The sequence below is a fragment of the Pseudophryne corroboree genome, chromosome 8 (assembly GCF_028390025.1).
Source record: "Pseudophryne corroboree isolate aPseCor3 chromosome 8, aPseCor3.hap2, whole genome shotgun sequence".
Lineage (NCBI taxonomy): Eukaryota > Metazoa > Chordata > Amphibia > Anura > Myobatrachidae > Pseudophryne > Pseudophryne corroboree.
In genome coordinates, this window is record NC_086451.1 from 437,658,763 (window position 1) to 437,680,130 (window position 21,368).

Consider the following 21,368-nt stretch of genomic DNA (forward strand, 5'->3'; position numbering starts at 1 on the left):
CCCGATAGTAAGCAATGCAATGGGAAATGTCCTCACCAGTGTTGCGTGCTGAATTTCTGTTCGGTCCTTATAAATGGATGGGGTGCAAAGTTGCGCTGTTTGGCGGAGTCCTCAGGGGTCCAGGCAGTATTGGATGATCAATGTAGGTGACACAGGTTCACACCTGACGCGTTTCTCAGCTGACTGCTGCTTTCTCAGAAAGCAGCAGTCAGCTGAGAAACGCGTCAGGTGTGAACCTGTGTCACCTACATTGATCATCCAATACTGCCTGGACCCCTGAGGACTCCGCCAAACAGCGCAACTTTGCACCCCATCCATTTATAAGGACCGAACAGAAATTCAGCACGCAACACTGGTGAGGACATTTCCCATTGCATTGCTTACTATCGGGATAGACATTCCTCCAGCGTGGGTATCGGCCCAGGGATTGTGCCACAACCCTAGGATACGGGACATTGAATGTGCGGACCTTATGGGGACATTGGATAAAACAACAAACGATCAATTATCATATGTATGGTGACTATGAGCTTAAGAGTGCAGTGAAATTAGATTTTAACATTTTTTTTAAAAATGTTTATTAAATCATTGTTATTTTAATAAATAGTACAGTATTTTTACAATCCATCTCAGTTAGCGCTGTCTACTTTGGTTTGTTTCTGTTTTGTATGATGTTGTAGGCGTGACTAGCCTATTCAGACAGCTGCTTATTACATATTGTTTGGAAACACAGCTTGAGCGGCCCTTCCAATTCGATTGGTTACATAAGCTTTGAAGGAAGCCTTTATCAAGTGCATTCTATAAAATGTAAGGGAGATGCTGATTGGTTGCCATGGGCAACTTCTCCATTAGTCTATTTCTCCACTCTTTTTACTGCTTCATGAATAGACCCCTAATTTGATAGCTGCTATGGGGCAGATGTACTAAGACTTGAAGGGCGGTATTCAAATGATTTATCACGCCCATTCTTCTTTCTAAAGGGATCCCCGTTATCGCGCATATCGTGCCCATAGTAATCAGGTTTAGCTGCGTAAAGGGTTGGGAGCCCTCGCTACCCCGGTGGCAGCGAGCTAAATTGATTATACCACACCCGTCAGCAGAAACAGAACAGGTGTGGAAGGGGGTGAAAAGAATTGAATACCGCCCAGAGACTGATAAAGTGGAGAGAGATAAACTGCCAGCCAATCAGCCCCTAATTGTCATTTTTTAAACACAGCCTGTAACGTGGCAGTTAGGAGCTGATTGGCTTGTACTTTATCTCTCTCCACTTTATCACTCTCCAAGGCTTAGTACATTTCCCCATAAGGTTGAGGAACGTCATTTAAATGTTTCCAAGACAGAGAATGGTGCATTGGGAAGTCTTGGCCGGACTGTGTCAGGAATCGACTCACCAAGCTGACATCCGTCCGCCGTTGCGGACTCCGACCTGGCTCCCTGCGGTCACCTGTCGTCCGTGTCCCTGCCTCTGGACGCCATCACGGGCCTGGGAGCGCTCCTGAGACAGCAGGCGTGTAGCACGCCGCGTTCCCGCTAGGCCGCGGCATGGGCGCCGCCATGACAGTTCACAACAACCAGCATACAGCGGCCAATCCGGTGCTTGGCCGCACCCACTTTCCCTCACTCATCCAATGCCTGTGCACCAAGGGGTACATAAGAGACTGCAGGATCAGTCTGCAGGCATCCTGGACTTTGTGTCACTCCTGCGACCCATGTGAAAGGATCTGTACCTGTTCCTTCCGTGTTCCTGGCTCTCTACTGAAAGACTTGTACTTCTGGTTACTCTGCACAGCTCCGTGGAACTTCAAGGCCCAGCAATACCTGCAACTTCAAACAGGCTTCACACTCATCACCACCTTGTGTGCTTCAGCCTTGCAGTTGAGACTGACTCCAGATGTGCTCCATTCCTCCACCTGTGATACAGCTTGCTGCTGTCAGTGCTTCACCACCTGCACTGTGGATAGTCAGACTCCTGCCTCTGCTACCAGGTTTGCCATTCAACATCTCACTGCCAAGTTTCATGTTTAAAACCTGCACTGGTTTCCAAACCAGAATCATCTCTACAAACACCTGTTCTTCTGTTTAACATATTACCGGTTATTATTTCTCCAGTCATCTGTCATCCTGTTGCCATAGACTTTCAGCTATTACGCTGTGTGATTGACATTTCCATTTGTTATTATTATTTCTGCTGCCATTCTGTTATATCATCTGCTAATAAATATCATTGCGCTCATGCGCAGGAACGTTATCCAGCCTCCTCGTTTTCTCCCAGCTACCTCCACTGACCCACTAGCGCCCCCTCCGGGGACACAGCCAAAACACAATCTGACAGTAAGTCCAGGATCGATGGACTCGGATGGTGGACGGAGTGTGGGGTCAGAGGCCTTGCAAAAACTGGTCTCCCGTCTGGATGGTCAAGAGGCTGCGCAGCAGCAGATGTTTCAATTCCTGCAAGGGATGTCCTCCCGGATTGATACACTACAGCAATCCCTGCCTAGTGTACTCACTCCTACTGTTCCTGTTACTCCAGCACCTGCCAGTGCTGTGAGTTCCTCTATGCCGGCGGCATCAGCTCCAGTGTCACGTCTGCACCTGCCCGTGCCAAGCAAGTATGATGGCAGTCCAAAGTTATGTCGCGGGTTTCTCAACCAATGTGAAATCCAGTTTGAGTTGTTGCCACATAATTTCCCCACGCCAAGATCCAAGGTTGCCTACATCATCTCCTTACTTTCTGGATCTGCTCTGAGCTGGGTGTCTCCTCTGTGGGAACGTGCTGACCCTCTGATTAACAACTACACAGACTTCGTGTCAACCTTCAGACGGATCTTTGACGAGCCGGGTCGTGCAACATCAGCTTCCGCTGACCTGATTCAACTTCGTCAAGGTACCCGTAGCATGGGACAATATGTCATTCAGTTCCAGACGTTGGCCGCAGAGATTCAGTGGAATAATCAGGCCCTGGTAGCAGCTTTCTGGCATGGACTTTCTGACCGGATCAAAGATGAACTGGCGACCCGCGACCTTCCTGTACAATTGTCTGAATTGATTTCCTTGTGCATTAAGTTGGACTCTCGCATCCGCGAACGCAATAATGAACGCGCTCGGAGTGAGCCACGCAGATCAAGGATGATACCTTCGGTACAGTTCCAGTCTCCTTCTTCTGACGAGCCTATGCAGGTAAATAGGTCCCGCCTAACTCCTGAAGAGCGGACAAGAAGAATGCGTGAGAGACTCTGTCTGTACTGTGCGGCTGCGGGCCATCAGATTAACTCCTGCACAGTGCGTTCGGGAAACGCCAGATCCTGACTTGTAAAGGAGGAGTCAAGTTGGGATCTTTTAGTCAAGCTCCTTCTAAACAAGACCTTATCCTTCCTGTGACGTTAGAGACTTCAGTTGGGCTCCAGTCCGCATCAGCATTAGTGGACTGTGGAGCTGCAGGTAACTTCATCACCCAAGCTGCGGTAAATAAATTTTGCTTATCTATATGTGAACTTTCCTGTCCAGTTTATATTACCGCTGTGGATGGTAGTCGAATCTCCAAGGGGAATATTTCTCATCAAACTGCCCCAGTGGTTCTGGGAGTTGGATTCCTACACTCTGAACTGATTAAGTTCTTAGTCATCCCTCAAGCCACCCAGGAGATCGTCTTGGGCATGCCCTGGCTCCAGCTACATAATCCACAGTTTGACTGGTCAACGTTGCAGCTTACCTCATGGGGTTCACATTGCCATCAGTCCTGTTTAGCCCAAGTGTGTCCCATAAAGTCTACCGAAGTTAAGACACAGTCAAGTCTCCCAGCAGTTTATCAAGATTTCTCAGATGTCTTCAGTGAGAAGGCCGCTGATGTCCTACCGCCCCATAGGGAATGGGATTGTCCCATCGATCTCCTTCCTGGCAAGAAGCCACCTAGGGGGCGCACCTACCCGTTGTCTGTTCCTGAAACCGAGGCGATGAGTGAATATATCAGGGAGAATCTACAAAAGGGATTCATCCGCCCTTCATCATCACCCGCTGGTGCAGGTTTCTTCTTTGTTAAAAAGAAGGATGGAGGACTGCGTCCATGCATTGACTACCGGGGTCTCAATGACATTACCATTAAAAATAGTTATCCATTACCACTCATTACCGAATTATTTGACAGAGTTAAAGGAGCCCGCATCTTCACCAAGTTAGATCTCCGCGGTGCCTACAATCTCATCAGAATCCGGAGTGGTGACGAGTGGAAGACAGCTTTTAACACTCGAGATGGCCATTACGAATACCTGGTAATGCCATTTGGGTTGAGTAATGCTCCAGCAGTGTTCCAACACTTTGTGAACGAAATCTTTCGTGATGTCCTGTATAAGTACCTCGTTGTTTACTTGGATGATATCCTCATCTTCTCCCAAGACCTGCCATCTCATCGTCTACAAGTCCGTGAAGTCCTCCGACGTCTTCGAGAGAACCGGCTCTACGGTAAACTTTCTAAATGCACCTTTGAAGTTCCCTCTATACCCTTCCTGGGTTATATAATTTCCGGATCGGATCTTCAGATGGACCCGACAAAATTGGAAGCTATTGCCAATTGGTCCATTCCAAATTCTCTCAAGTCTATCCAGCGGTTCCTGGGTTTTGCCAACTACTATAGGAAATTTATTCGGGGATTCTCCACTCTCATCGCTCCTATTACCAACCTGACTCGGAAAGGGGCAAACCATTCCAACTGGTCAGAAGAAGCCTTAGCAGCCTTCCAGAAGATCAAACTGGCCTTTATGTCTGCTCCAGTTCTGTCTCAGCCAGATGTAAACAGACCGTTCGAGTTGGAGGTGGACGCCTCTACAGTTGGGGTTGGAGCTGTTCTCTCCCAGAAGGGAACCGATGGGAAAGTCCACCCTTGTGGATTTTATTCTCGCAAATTCCTTCCTGCAGAAGCTAACTACTCCATTGGAGACCAAGAACTACTGGCGATCAAGCTGGCTCTCGAGGAATGGAGATACCTCCTAGAAGGGGCCAAACATCCGTTCAACATCTACACGGATCATAAAAACCTGCTATACTTAAAGGCAGCTCAGTGCCTTAATCCTCGCCAGTCCAGGTGGGCTATGTTTTTCTCACGTTTTAATTTTAAGCTTCATTTCCGCCCAGGTTCGCAGAATGTTAAAGCTGACGCTTTATCCCGATCTATGGAATCCGAAGAGGAAACGCCTGACTCAGTGCCTCATTCCATCCTGAGTCCAGTGGTGTTCGCTGCATCTCAAGTCTCCCCAGCTCCTCCTCCTGGTAAGACTTTTGTTTCCCCAGAACTCCGTCCCAAGTTGCTATCTTGGGCTCATCAATCCAAGTTCACCGGTCATCCTGGTGTCCTGAAGACCTTCAAGTTTCTCTCCGAGACGTACTGGTGGCCTAAGATGAAGGCTGACATCAAGGATTTCGTGGCATCCTGTCCTAAGTGTGTGCAGCATAAGACTCCTCGTCAGTCTCCAGCAGGTCAGTTACAACCATTGTCTGTTCCTAGTCGTCCCTGGTCACACCTGTCCATGGATTTTATCACCGACCTTCCTCCTTCTCAAGGATACAATACCATCTGGGTTGTAGTGGACAGATTTACCAAGATGGCTCATTTTGTTCCTCTCCAGGGTCTCCCTTCTGCCCGAAACTTGCCCAAATCTTCCTACGGGAGATTTTCCGCTTACATGGTCTACCCTCGGAAATAATATCTGACCGGGGGGTACAGTTTGTAGCGAGGTTTTGGAGGGCCCTCTGTTCTGCCATGCAAGTCAAGCTGAAGTTTTCGTCATCGTACCATCCTCAGACGAATGGGCAGACAGAGAGGGTTAATCAAGAACTTGAGACGTTTTTAAGATTGTATGTTTCATCTTCCCAGGATGACTGGTTCGATCTGCTCCCATGGGCCGAGTTTGCCCACAACTTCCGCTATCATACTGCTACTGAAACAACACCATTCTTCGCAGTATATGGGCAACATCCCCGTGTTCCAGACTTCCAAGAACTCCCTCATATGGATGTTCCTGCTGCCACTACTGCTCTGACTCAGTTCTCATTAATTTGGAGAAAGATTCACGTGTCTCTCAAAAAGGCCTCCAGCCGGTACAAGTACTTTGCCGACCGCAAGAGACGTGCGGTTCCTAACCTGAAACCTGGGGACAAGGTTTGGCTGTCAACCCGTAACCTCCGTCTTAGGGTTCCGTCCATGAAGTTTGCACCCCGTTTCATTGGTCCTTTCCCTGTCGAAAGAGTCATCAACCCTGTGGCCTATAAACTGAAGTTACCACCTTCTCTTCGAATACCTAACGCTTTTCATGTTTCTCTCCTCAGACCTCTAGTCCTGAACCGTTTTCAGAGTGCCCTTCCAGTTGGCCCCAAAATTCGAACTCAGCGGGGCGTGGAATTCGAGATTGGCAAAATTCTGGACTCTCGTTGCCGGTATGGACGTCTCCAGTACTTGGTCGATTGGTCCGGTTATGGCCCAGAGGAAAGAAGTTGGGTAAATTCATCGGATGTCCATGCTCCAAGGTTGGTCCGTGTCTTCCACAGCACTCATCCATCCAAGCCACGTGGGTGTTCGGTGTCCACCCTTAAAGGGGGGGGTACTGTCAGGAATCGACTCACCAAGCTGACATCCGTCCGCCGTTGCGGACTCCGACCTGGCTCCCTGCGGTCACCTGTCATCCGTGTCCCTGCCTCTGGACGCCATCACGGGCCTGGGAGCGCTCCTGAGACAGCAGGCGTGTAGCACGCCGCGTTCCCGCTAGGCCGCGGCATGGGCGCCGCCATGACAGTTCACAACAACCAGCATACAGCGGCCAATCCGGTGCTTGGCCGCACCCACTTTCCCTCATTCATCCAATGCCTGTGCACCAAGGGGTACATAAGAGACTGCAGGATCAGTCTGCAGGCATCCTGGACTTTGTGTCACTCCTGCGACCCATGTGAAAGGATCTGTACCTGTTCCTTCCGTGTTCCTGGCTCTCTACTGAAAGACTTGTACTTCTGGTTACTCTGCACAGCTCCGTGGAACTTCAAGGCCCAGCAATACCTGCAACTTCAAACAGGCTTCACACTCATCACCACCTTGTGTGCTTCAGCCTTGCAGTTGAGACTGACTCCAGGTGTGCTCCATTCCTCCACCTGTGATACAGCTTGCTGCTGTCAGTGCTTCACCACCTGCACTGTGGATAGTCAGACTCCTGCCTCTGCTACCAGGTTTGCCATTCAACATCTCACTGCCAAGTTTCATGTTTAAAACCTGCACTGGTTTCCAAACCAGAATCATCTCTACAAACACCTGTTCTTCTGTTTAACATATTACCGGTTATTATTTCTCCAGTCATCTGTCATCCTGTTGCCATAGACTTTCAGCTATTACGCTGTGTGATTGACATTTCCATTTGTTATTATTATTTCTGCTGCCATTCTGTTATATCATCTGCTAATAAATATCATTGCGCTCATGCGCAGGAACGTTATCCAGCCTCCTCGTTTTCTCCCAGCTACCTCCACTGACCCACTAGCGCCCCCTCCGGGGACACAGCCAAAACACAATCTGACAGACTGTACTAAATGGAAAATGCGGTAGACCCCCGTTTACCGCATTTTCCGAATGCACTTACTGCTAGCTGCCGGGACAGCTCCGCGGAGGGGATCACCAGCTTTTGCTGGTGATACCCTATAGAAGCCTATGGGCTTCTGTCCGCAGCGCTGGTGTGAGGGATCTGTTTGGATACCTCCCAGCATGCCCTGCGTCCGCCCCCGTCACTCTGCGCATGCGTATAATAATTCCCGGTGCTGAAACCCGGAAGTCAGGGAGCTGCCAGATTTCGCGAAGGACAGCTCTTACCGGAAGAGCTGTCCTTCGCAATGCTAATCGCATATGTAAGTACATGCTTCTACTGAAAGACCTCATTGTTGGGCTGGTAGGCTTCCTGTATTGCCAATGGGCCACTGTACAGTCGAAATTTTCTAGTATATGGCCGGCAACGGATAAAGCACAGTAGCAACAAAGAGCTCCTATTATACTGTATATGGGGGGTCATTACGAGTTGATCGCTCGCTAGCTGTTTTTACCAGCCGTGCGAACGAATAATTGCCGCCCACCGGGGAGTGTATATTTGCTGTGCAAGGGTGCGATCGCTTTTGCAGCCGAGAGATGCAAACACAAATTGTGCAGTTTTTGAGTAACTCAGAACTTACTCAGCCGCTGCGATCACTTCAGCCTGTTCAGTCCCGGAATTGATGTCAGACACCCTTCCTGCAAACGCCTGGACACGCCTGCATTTTTCCAACCACTCCCGAGAAATTGGTCAGTTGACACCCACAAACGCCTTCTTCCTGTCAATCTCCTTGCGAACACCCGTGCCAATGGGTTCGTCGTAGAATCCATCGCTGGGCGCCGATCCACTTTGCACTAGTACGACACGCCTGTGCATTGCGGTTCATACGCATGCGCAGTTCTGACCTGATTGCTGCGCTGCAAAAAACGCTAGCGAGCGATCAGGTCTGAATGACCCCCATAGTTCTGTCAAGAGTCTTGGGTTTTTTTTTTTGGAACCAGACAAATTTGCCCCCCACTGTCTCCCAGTGCCAAGATTCTTAGCCCCAGACTCCTGGATTTGGTCTATCAGTTGCTCTTACAGAGGTATTATACTGTCGCCTGAGCTTCCTACAAATACTTAGCGATTCCATTAAATCTCCTCACCTCTCCTTCTCTCCTTGGTCGATTAGTCAGAGCCATTCTGCTAGGGTTTGTACTGTAACATACCTGTGAAAACACGGTTGTGGATCTGCACCAGCTTGAAAAATAAATGTTATGAATGAGAAAGAAAATATCTATAAAGTACCAAAATACTGACTATTATTATAAATTATAAATAGTACTAAGTTTTGGCGGTGCTCCCATGGATTTTGTAGTTAGCCTACAGGAAGAAAACAAGAGAAAGACAAAATAACCTTGTGTGGAAGCACTCTTTGGTTGAATATGAAAAAAATGTGAAAAAAATGTATGGTAGAGGGGAGGACCCTTTCGAGTCCTTCCTCTATGAGATTGGATAAAGCTTGACTTTTATTAATTAACTATAAAAATTCACTGAGGTGAACAAAAGAAGATGATGATAAAAATCTAGATTGCCATTGTACCAAATATGGTTCTAGATAAGGCAGGTGAAAATATTGTTGTAATTGTTGTATAATTGTTTGGAGAGAACAATATATACAGGTCACAGAGAGGATCGGAATGTAAGGTAAGCTTTGAGGAAAGTGATATTGAATTTCCTGAAGGAAAAAGGCCCACAGCACCTAGTATTCCCTGGAGGTCTCCCATCCACGTACTGACCAGGCCATACCTGCTTAGCTTCCAAGATCGAACGTGATCGGGTGCATTCAGGATAGTATGGCCATGGGCTGATTGTATCAGGAATCACTGGTGATTTTTGTGCTGATTGGGAAAATGGCCTATGTGTTCAGCTGAAAAACTAATAGAATATGAGGGAATAATTGATATAATGTAAAAGTCTCCTGAAAAAAATGGCCCACAGCACCTAGTATTCCCTGGAAGTCTCCCATCCATGTACTAACCAGGCCATACCTGCTTAGCTTCCAAGATCGGACGTGATCGGGCGCATTCAGGATAGTATGGCCGTGGGCGGTTTAATTCAAGAAATGAGTAAACACAAATCTACTTTCTGTGTAGATTGGAGACAGGAATTGTAAGTCCCAGTCATAAATGTCAGGTGTGAGAGTGTGTATAAACGGTATTTCTACTGTCTGTAGATTGAATAGGAGCACCAAAGAAAATTCTTATGCTCATGTGTTGAAGAATAGGAAATTGCTGTGTGATACCCAATTACCTGTTAATTAGGATTAGTCCTAGAAAATAATAATTGAAGAGCAGGTTCTAAAGTTATTGGACCCACTAATGGGGTCAAGAGTAATGCTATTGACCAGCAGATTGGTTATTAGGATAATCCTGCAGCAAGATGGTCTATTTTTTTAAACATAAAGGTTTGCTGCTGTAAAGAATGTGACTATCTAATGGGTTTCCCTGCTGTAGATAGCAAATATTATGATAGAATATGCTAAATAGAAAACACCAGAGAAAAAAAAATATTTTTCTTATATTCCTGTGTTAAGCAAATTTATAATGGCTAGCAATGCAATTACTGATTAACTATAAATAGGTTCAGTCCTAAAAATAATTACAAAGCAGGCACTTGGATTGTTGGACCCAATAGGGGGGTCTGATGTGCCGTTTTGATACAGACACAATGTTTGGAGTTGCCACTTCCTATTAAGTTTGCCTGTGTAAATAGCAAATAATAAAATGGATTGTGTTGCAAAAAATTAGATGAGGGCAGCAAAGATGAAAGTCTTTTGTCCCTGTGTGGAGATGATAGTAGCTTACAATACAATTCCTAATTGACTGTTAATAGGTTCATTCCTAAATAAAAGTACGGAGCAGGCACTGAAGTTGTTAGTCCCAAATTGGGGGTCTGAAGCGCTGCTTGAAAACAGACACAATGTTTAAAGTTACCACTTCCAGTGATGTAGATATCCCGGCAACCGGTGGGTGTAACTTGACTGAAGATCGTGACCGTGCTCCGTGTTCTGTGACCGTGCGGTCGCCCGTTCCGGAGAGGGCGAAGCCGCAGTGACGTCACTGAATGGACGTCAGATTCCCGACGTACGTTTCACCTGTGAGCTAGGCTTGTTCACGGAAGCCCCGTGTTTTCTATCCGCCTGGTCTCCATATAAATAGGATATACAGACCAATAATGTGTTTGGGAGTTGATTGAAATTAAATATGGTGCAGCTCAGCTTAATAGGATCGTTGATGGGATTAATTGGAAAGTGGTGGAGGACGATTGAACATTGGAAGGTGGAATAAATATGTTAAATGAATGTGCAAAAGCTAAGGTATTACGGACAAATTAGTCAGAGCAGATAACCTAATAGTAATGATTTGATGATCCTAGAACATGTTGTATTAATAGTATTGGATTATGCATTATAAAACACCGCGTGATCCTGGACTATGATTGAAAGATATAAATTATAAAAATAATTAAATTTATATGTGTGTGCAGGTAGAGGAAATTTTTTGAAAAGAAATCGAAAAAACATTTCTTTTTTTAAATAAAAGGAGTATACAAATTGAACAATGAATTATGTGAATGAAAGGTTATATTGCTGTTCACTCATGTAAGAGATGAACAATTGCATGTATTTGATATCTGAAAAAATGTATGTAGAATATATATAAAAAATTTTTTTGTATATAAAAAGATTAAATATATATATGTGTATAAAAAATATATATAAAAATATATAAAAAAATATATTAAATGTGATGAGATAAAGAAGTGATAAAAAAGTGATTTGGAATGGTACACTTATAATGATGATAATTACTTTTAGGGTTAAATGATGTGTGACAAAAGATAAGGTGCAAAAAGGGGTATGAAGAGGTGGGGACGGGGGAGGAGGGTGGAAGGGGGGCGGGGGGGGGGGGGGGGGGTTGGGTGCATGTATGGGGTGATATTTGTGTGCCTATGTGGGGTTAGGATGTAGTGTGGTGTTGTGTGAAGGCGTATCTGTGAAGGGGAGTGAGGGAAAAAGAAAGGAGAAGAAGGGGATAGGGGTATAGAGGGGATAATGGGATAAGGTGGGACAATGATGATGGGAAAGGAGAATGAAGGTGGGAAAAGAAGAGGAAAAATTTGGATAGTGAAAGTGAATGAATTGGGAAAATGAGTTGAGTTGCGTGAGTGATAGGTGAGGGCTCATGAATTGTATATACCTACTATCTTAGTATATCAGTGAGTGAATGTGTGAAAATTGAAAATATAAAGTCTGGTTGCATGTGTAAAAAAATGGGTGACCTTGAATGATATAAGTGGGTGAATAGCTGGGGATATGTTGATCAGAAAGTGAATGGATGAAATAATTGTGCTGGAGAAAACACTGGAAATGGGAGACTGGAGGGGGGGGGGAAGAGAAAAGGAAGGGGGGGGGGGGAAAGAAAGAAAGAGGAGAAGGGGGGAGGGGGGAAGAGAGGAATGGAGGAAAAGGGAACAGGGAAAGTGAGATATGTGAGCAGATGATGAAAACTAGGTAGGACGGGAGCAGAAGGAAACAGAGATAGTGAAATCTGAGAAAGAATAATTATGGTGAATTCATAGGTGAATGATGCCCTTGCTACCTAGAATTAAAGAAAGACACTATAGTTAATGTATTCGTTGAGACCCTTCGGCATGAGGGTATCCAATCGAAAGATTCATTCTGATTACTTTCTTTTGTAGAGCTTTGTTAATATCCCCTCCTCTTAGTCCCAATTTGACATGTTCAAGACAAAAAACGCTGAGGTCATCAATTCTACTGTTGTGATGATGAAGAAAATGTCTAGCAACAGTAGTAAGTTTCCTAAATCTGGCTGTGTCCGACTTAGCATTGCGTACATTCCCTATGTGCTCTAAAGTTCTCACTTTGAGCATGCGTGATGTCATGCCCACATATTTGAGTTTGCATGGGCATGTGATGCAGTAGATTACATTTACTGTTTTACAGTTAAAGTAATCGTCAATCTTGATCAATTGATTGAATTTGTCTGTTATGTTAGTGTGATTCTTGACATGTGGACACGCTCGACAATCACCACATGGGTAACTGCCCTTTAGGGTCGTTTTGGGCTTTGATGGATGTGAGAAGTGACTCCTGACCAGTTTGTCTTTTAGATTGGGTGCTCTTCGCCAACTCATGCTGACATTGTCTCCAATGTGTTTGGCCATATCTTCGTCCATTTTCAAGATGTGCCAATGGGATTGTAGTATTCTTCTGGATTCTTTCCAGTTGCTGCAAAAATCACCTATAAATCTCAGTGTGGATTTGTCATCCTTGGACTTTCTTTCTTGGAATACCAGAGAGTCACGTGGCACTCTCTCGACTTCAGATCTGGCTTTTTTGATTAAGCGATTGCTGTAACCCCTTTCTTTTAGTCTCTCAGTTAATTCAAGGCTCTTAGACTTGAAAGTAGACTCATCCAAGCAATTGCGTTTCAATCTGAGAAATTCTCCCTTGGGGATGTTCCTGATGGTTGGAGGAAAATGACCAATGTAGGAGGCTGTTGGTGGAAGTTTCCTTTCTAAAGATCTCAGTTGCTATGTTGTTCTCTGAGTCCCGATATATCCTGAGATCTAAGAAGGGAATACTGACTTTACTGCTGACATGAGTGAATTTGAGATTTATGTTATTGTTGTTCAGAAATTAAATGTATTGATCCAATTTGTGTTGTGTGCCATCCCAGATCAAGCAGATGTCATCAATGAAACGTATCCAGATGACAATGTGGTTGGTATAGTCTTCTTGATTATCGTGGAAGACTATTTCGCGTTCCCACCATCCCAAAAAAAGATTAGCGTAGGTGGGGGCACATGCTGCCCCCATGGCGGTCCCCCTGATTTTGATGTGAAATTGATTGTTAAATTGAAAATAGTTATGATTCAGTACAAAGTGAAGTAGTTTCAATAAAAATTCATGGAAATCACATAGCCCTTCCATAGATAGAAAATACTTGACAGCATTTATGCCCAGGTCATGTTTAACGGAGGTATACAATGATTCGACGTCAAGCCCTACCAATAGGTAGGATTCCTCCAGGTGTATACCCTGGATTTTTTTTAAGGGCATCGGTCGTGTCTTTGATATAAGAGGGAAGACTCAGAACATGTTGTCTCAGGTGGACATCTAGGAAGCAGCTTGCTTTTTCCAGTAGACCCCCATTACCTGAAATTATGGGTCGGCCAGGCGGGTTTTCCAGATTTTTGTGTATCTTTGGCAGTAAATATAAAGTTGGGGTCCTAGGGTGTGGTGTGTTGAGGTAATCCCATTCAACTTTCGTGATTGTTCCAAGTTGTAGATGTCTGTTGATAATTTTGTTGTATAGAGTTTGAAAATTAGATGTTGGATTGAATAATGTGGTCTTATAACAGGTGGCATCTTTTAGTTGTCTGTTAGCCTCTTTGAGATATAATGTTGTTGGCCATATCACTATGTTGCCCCCTTTATCTGACATTTTGATTTGGACATCATCCCATTTTTGAATCTCCTTAAGAGCATCCTTTTGGTTTTTTGATAGATTTCCTGCAATTCCCTGTGTTCGCTGTTGTCGATACAGTGTGTCAAAGTCACGAGAAACTAGGTTAAGAAAAACTTTTACCTCAGGGCATATATTATCCTGGGGATAGAAGGTGGACCGTTTATTACATATTGGCCTTGTTGTTGAAGGAGTTTGTTCTTCGGATAATTCTTCCAGATTCAACAGCGCTTCCTGTTCTTGAAGAGATAGATCTGATGATACACTGGTGAATAAAGATTGTCCCGTGTCGCTCTTGCTAAAGTGTTTTTTTAAAAGGAGTTTGCGACCAAAGAGTCTGAGGTGAGTTTCCCATTTGAAACTATTGAAGTTGGTAGTGGGTGAAAAAGAGAGACCCTTCTCCAAAACCTCGGTTTGATCTTTTGTTAAGTTATGAGTTGATAGGTTGATTATTTTCAAGCTTGAAGTGGTAGATTCTTTTATTTCCTCCTTCTGGACGGATATCGACGGGATTGGGGAGATCCCCATCTTTCTCTTGTGTTTCTTCCTCCTGCCCCGCCTTGTTTTTGTTTTGCGGGGCGACCTCGGAATTTGCCCCTGTTTTCCTCTAAAAAAGAGGTGGTGGAGGATGATGAGTGGAGACTAAAGTCTCTCCTTTGTTGGTAGGGTTCTCTCAGATCGACGTTTGAGGAACTGTTGTCTTCAGTGTCAGATGGTTCAATTTCAGAGGAAGATGGAGTGTATTCTTGTCTTGTCTGTTCTCTCCTACGTGTTGGATTAGTCCATTTGAAGATGTGTCCTGAGGTGAAATCCCGTTTGTCTCTTGAAAATTTATTTTTCTTCCGATCTATAATGCCGTCTTCATAGGATTCCAAATCTTTCTTGATTTTTCCAAAGCAGATCTGGAAGGTGGAGTTTTTCTCCCACTGTTCTAATTTGAGTCCTAATCTGTCCACTTCTTTGGTGCACTCTTCTAGGACTAAGTGGTTGTGTTTAATCAGCACACTCATTAATTCCTGAGAACATTTCAGGAGGCATGTCTCCCACTCTCTTTTCAAATTGTCAGTGGAAAGTTCAAAAGAAGGAAAAAGCTTGGGTCGTAGACCCCTTGGAGTAATCTTTTGTTTGAGATAGTGTTCTAAACTTGTTACATCCCAATCAACTCTAATTCGACGTTGGAGAACTCTCTTTAAATGGAACAGATCGTCCTCCCAATTGTTATCTGGAGCCGACTCCGTTAGTTGGATAGGAAAAATCGTGTCCAAATCTTCTGTCGGTCTTTTGCTTGATAGTTCGGTTTTTAAACTGAAATTTCTCATTGCAATGTTGGTACAGAGTAAATGAAGATAACAAATTGTGAAAGTACTGAGCTATAGTAATATATCATAAAAATGAGAACCAAGGAGAGAGAAACACAGGGAAGAAGAATAATTGTATGTAATATGTAATGATGGTGGCTGTTTAAAGCCTGACCGCTGTGCAAGATCCAAGAGCTGAGGAAGACCTCAGTATCAAGGTAAATTGTGAAAACAAGGTTGTGGATCTGCACCAGCTTGAAAAATAAATTTTATGAATGAGAAAGAAAACCTTAGCTTTTGCACATTCATTTAACATATTTATTCCACCTTCCAATGTTCAATCGTCCTCCACCACTTTCCAATTAATCCCATCAACAATCCTATTAAGCTGAGCTGCACCATATTTAATTTCAATCAACTCCCAAACACATTATTGGTCTGTATATCCTATTTATATGGAGACCAGGCGGATAGAGAACACGGGGCTTCCGTGAACAAGCCTAGCTCATAGGTGAAACGTACGTCGGGAATCTGACGTCCATTCAGTGACGTCACTGCGGCTTCGCCCTCTCCGGAACGGGCGACCGCACGGTCACAGAACACGGAGCACGGTCACGATCTTCAGTCAAGTTACACCCACCGGTTGCCGGGATATCTACATCACTGGAAGTGGTAACTTTAAACATTGTGTCTGTTTTCAAGCAGCGCTTCAGACCCCCAATTTGGGACTAACAACTTCAGTGCCTGCTACGTACTTTTATTTAGGAATGAACCTATTAACAGTCAATTAGGAATTGTATTGTAAGCTACTATCGTCTCCACACAGGGACAAAAGACTTTCATCTTTGCTGCCCTCATCTAATTTTTTCCAACACAATCCATTTTATTATTTGCTATTTACACAGGCAAACTTAATAGGAAGTGGCAACTCCAAACATTGTGTCTGTATCAAAACGGCACATCAGACCCCCCTATTGGGTCCAACAATCCAAGTGCCTGCTTTGTAATTATTTTTAGGACTGAACCTATTTATAGTTAATCAGTAATTGCATTGCTAGCCATTATAAATTTGCTTAACACAGGAATATAAGAAAAATAATTTTTTTTCTCTGCTGTTTTCTATTTAGCATATTCTATCATAATATTTGCTATCTACAGCAGGGAAACCCATTAGATAGTCACATTCATTACAGCAGCAAACCTTTATGTTTAAAAAAATAGACCATCTTGCTGCAGGATTATCCTAATAACCAATCTGCTGGTCAATAGCATTACTTTTGACCCCATTAGTGGGTCCAATAACTTTAGAACCTGCTCTTCAATTATTATTTTCTAGGACTAATCCTAATTAACAGGTAATTGGGTATCACACAGCAATTTCCTATTCTTCAACACATGAGCATAAGAATTTTCTTTGGTGCTCCTATTCAATCTACAGACAGTAGAAATACCGTTTATACACACTCTCACACCTGACATTTATGACTGGGACTTACAATCCCTGTCTCCAATCTACACAGAAAGTAGATTTGTCTTTACTCATTTCGTGAATTAAACCGCCCACGGCCATACTATCCTGAATGCGCCCGATCACGTCCGATCTTGGAAGCTAAGCAGGTATGGCCTGGTTAGTACATGGATGGGAGACTTCCAGGGAATACTAGGTGCTGTGGGCCATTTTTTCAGGAGACTTTCACATTATATCAATTATTCCCTCATATTCTATTAGTTTTTCAGCTGAACACATAGGCCATTTTCCCAATCAGCACAAAAATCACCAGTGATTCCTGATACAATCGGCCCACGGCCATACTATCCTGAATGCGCCCGATCACGTTTGATCTTGGAAGCTAAGCAGGTATGGCCTGGTCAGTACGTGGATGGGAGACCTCCAGGGAATACTAGGTGCTGTGGGCCTTTTTCCTTCAGGAAATTCAATATCACTTTCCTCCAAGCTTACCTTACATTCCGATCCTCTCTGTGACCTGTATATATTGTTCTCTCCAAACAATTATACAACAATTACAACAATATTTTCACCTGCCTTATCTAGAACCATATTTGGTACAATGGCAATCTAGATTTTTATCATCATCTTCTTTTGTTCACCTCAGTGAATTTTTATAGTTAATTAATAAAAGTCAAGTTTTATCCAATCTCATAGAGGAAGGACTCGAAAGGGTCCTCCCCTCTACCATACATTTTTTTCACATTTTTTTCATATTCAACCAAAGAGTGCTTCCACACAAGGTTATTTTGTCTTTCTCTTGTTTTCTTACTGTAACATACCTCCCAACCATCCCGAATTCAATGGGACAGTCACAGTTTACGGCCACTCTCCAGCTGTCCCACCCGCGGGCCGCAGTGTCCTGTGGGTGGGGGTTGGGGTATCACTCTGTAAGCAGATAGGAGAGCAGGTAAATGGATGACGCGTGTATGCAGGGACTGCTCCTAATACAGATTAGAATCTGCTCATCGGCTGTGCCACCACTGCTGTATATATATATTAATACCACTCTAGCCACTGAGAGCATGTACAGACGGTATTAACCGTGCATATGCTGCACCTGTTTTATGAGCATAATTGCTGCCATGCATTAACCCTGTTACCCTGCACCTGTTCCTGCCTGTTAATAAACGTCAGCCCTGGTTAGGGGTTCTCATCATGTGGACTCACAGACGTCGCACATCTCCTGACACCTATCTACATAAATAAGTCCAACCTATACACTTCACTCTTCAGAGGGTTTAATACATTTGCCCCTAAAATCTCTGTAATGCGTTCAGCGTATTCTGCCCAGGTATCACTAAATGCAGCCTTACTGCCCAGGTAGGTTGAATCCAGTGACGTGCTGTGAGGTGTGGTAGGTGAGGCAGAGCCTTTCCTGTCATACTAACGTATACGTCGGAGTTTTGACTGTATAAAGTGTATGAAAAATACAAAGAATATATTAAAAGTATCTTCTTTGCAGTATTCTAATAATTTTTATAGGCAGTCCCCCCCCCACTTACCTTATCTCTGATCAAAACTCACCAAATTTCCAGCAGTATATACTGCTGCACCTGTGTATATACTGCTGCACCTGTGTAATGCTCACATGTATATACTGTTGCACATGTGTATAATGCCCACATGTTTATACTGCTGCACCTGTGAATAATGCCCACATGTATATACTGCTGCACCTGTGTATAATGCCCACATATATATACTGCTGCACCTGTGTATAATGCCCACATGTATATACTAGTGATGTGCACCAGAAATTTTTCGGGTTTTGTGTTTTGGTTTTGGATTCGGTTCCGCGGCCGTATTTTGGATTTGGACGCGTTTTGGCAAAACCTCCCTGAAATTTTTTTGTCGGATTCGGGTGTGTTTTGGATTCGGGTGATTTTTACAAAAACCCCTCAAAAACAGCTTAAATCATAGAATTTGGGGGTCATTTTGATCCCATAGTATTATTAACCTCAATAACCATAATTTCCACTAATTTCCAGTCTATTATGAACACCTCACACCTCACAATATTATTTTTAGTCCTAAAATTTGCACCGAGGTCGCTGGATGACTAAAGCTAAGCGACCCAAGTGGCCGACACAAACACCTGGCCCATCTAGGAGTGACACTGCAGTGTCAGACAGGATGGCACTTCAAAAAATAGTCCCCAAACAGCACATGATGCAAAGAAAAAAAGAGGTGCACCAAGGTCGCTGGATGGCTAAGCTAAGCGATCCAAGTGGCCGACACAAACACCTGGCCCATCTAGGAGTGGCACTGCAGTATTCTAGCAAGAGGATGAGTGCTTCCATCCTCATGTGAATCTGAACCATTAGCCATGAACATAGGCCAGGGCCTCAGCCGTTCCTTGCCACTCCGTGTTGTAAATGGCATATTGGCAAGTTTATGCTTCTCATCAGACTTTTATAATTTAGATTTTTGGGTAATTTTACTGAATTTTTGTAGTATACTTGACGACACAGAGGTAGAGCAATGGACTACTGTACCGTACTACTATATATATACTGGTGGTCAGCAAAATTCTGCACTGTCCTCCTACTATATATTGCGCACAACTACAATGCAGTACAGGTATGGATGCATAGTATTCTTGACGATACAGAGGTAGAGCAGTGGACTTCTGTACCGTACTGCTATATATATACTGGTGGTCAGCAAAATTCTGCACTGTCCTCCTACTATATACTGCGCACAACTACAATGCAGCACAGGTATGGATGCATAGTATACTTGACAACACAGAGGTAGAGCAGTGGACTACTGTACCGTACTGCCATATATATACTGGTGGTCAGCAAAATTCTGCACTGTCCTCCTACTATATACTGCGCACAACTAAAATGCAGCACAGGTATGGATGCATAGTATACTTGACAACACAGAGGTAGAGCAGTGGACTACTGTACCGTACTGCTATATATATACTGGTGGTCAGCAAAATTCTGCACTGTCCTCCTACTATATACTGCGTACAACTACAATGCAACACAGGTATGGATGCATAGTATACTTGACGACACAGAGGTAGAGCAGTGGACTACTGTACTGTACTGCTATATATATACTGGTGGTCAGCAAAATTCTGCACTGTCCTACTACTATATACTGCGCACAACTAAAATGCAGCACAGGTATGGATGGATAGTATACTTGATGACACAGAGGTAGAGCAGTGGACTTCTGTACCATACTGCTATATATATACTGGTGGTCACAGCAAAATTCTGCACTGTCCTCCTACTATATACTGCGCACAACTAAAATGCAGCACAGTTATGGATGCATAGTATACTTGACCTCCTACTATATACTACAATGCAGCACAGATATGGAGCGTTTTTCAGGCAGAGAACGTAGATATTTTCAGCACACTGAGCACAGATATTTGCAGCACACTGAGCACAGATATTTGCAGTCCTCTCGCTATCATCTCCAAAGCACGAGTGAAAATGGCGGCGTTGCGCAGCTCCTTATATAGAATACAAATCTCGCGAGAATCCGACAGCGTGATGATGACGTTCGGGCGCGCTCGGGTTAACCGAGCAAGGCGGGAAGATCCGAGGCTGCCTCGGAATCGTGTAAAATGGGTGAAGTTCGGGGGGGGGGTTTCGGATCCCGAGTAACCGAACCCGCTCATCACTAGTATATACTGCTGCACGTGTGTATAATGCCCACATGTATATACTGCTGCACCTGTGTATAATGCCCACATGCGCTTCAGTACACCTGCGGCTGCAAGGTGATTGACAGCGGCAGTTTTGCGTGTGGGGGGCAAATGGGGGCGTTTTGGGGGCGCTGCATGATGTCACACATAGTCGCTCTGATTAAAAATTGGTGGCAGACTCCCTGACAGTGCAGCCTTGCCCTGTGCTGGGCGGCCCCCAGCATGTGAGGAGATGGACCCAGATATTTTGCTGTGTATGCAGCGATCTACGTCTACCGCTGAATCACCCCCGTTGTGTGTAATTCTGTCTCTGGTACTAGCCAGCAGTGACGTGCGGTGAGGTCTGTGGCTGGGGAGGCACTGGATGATTCACTAGCGCCCCCCAGTGTATTTAAAAAAAGAAAAAAAAGAAATGGGGTTCCCCATAGGTAACAAAAACCAGCACTAGGCTGAACCAGCCAGGGGGAGTAATGCCATAGCAGGGGAGACACTCGGTATGGGGTCTCCCTGACATCACATTAAACTCCCCCCAAACCAGTCAGCCCAGGGCTGAAATTCCTCAGAAAGTGGGGACCCCAGAAATTTTTTATGGGGTTCTCCCCTACCGAGCAACAGCCAGCACTGGGCTGAAAGCCCAGTGCTATGCCCCGCACCCCTGGTGGCGGTGGGTGCGGGGTTCATGCCATGCTAATATTTTTCTTTACAGGCAGCCTACAGGTCCCAGCAAGCCTGCCCCAACATGCCGGCACTTGGAGAACTACAAGTGCCAGCATGCCCGGACATAAAGTGCCCACTGGCACCTGT

At 44.6% G+C, this 21,368-nt stretch overlaps 4 pseudogenes; 2 read left to right on the top strand and 2 right to left on the bottom strand.

Moving 5' to 3' along the window:
• Positions 1–9,279: 9,279 nt before the first annotated feature.
• LOC134950131 (5S ribosomal RNA) lies at positions 9,280–9,397 on the bottom strand (annotated as a pseudogene).
• A 124-nt stretch (positions 9,398–9,521) lies between these two features.
• Positions 9,522–9,639, bottom strand: LOC134950157 (5S ribosomal RNA; annotated as a pseudogene).
• A 7,300-nt stretch (positions 9,640–16,939) lies between these two features.
• Positions 16,940–17,057, top strand: LOC134950159 (5S ribosomal RNA; annotated as a pseudogene).
• A 123-nt stretch (positions 17,058–17,180) lies between these two features.
• Positions 17,181–17,298, top strand: LOC134950165 (5S ribosomal RNA; annotated as a pseudogene).
• The last annotated feature ends 4,070 nt before the right edge of the window (positions 17,299–21,368 follow it).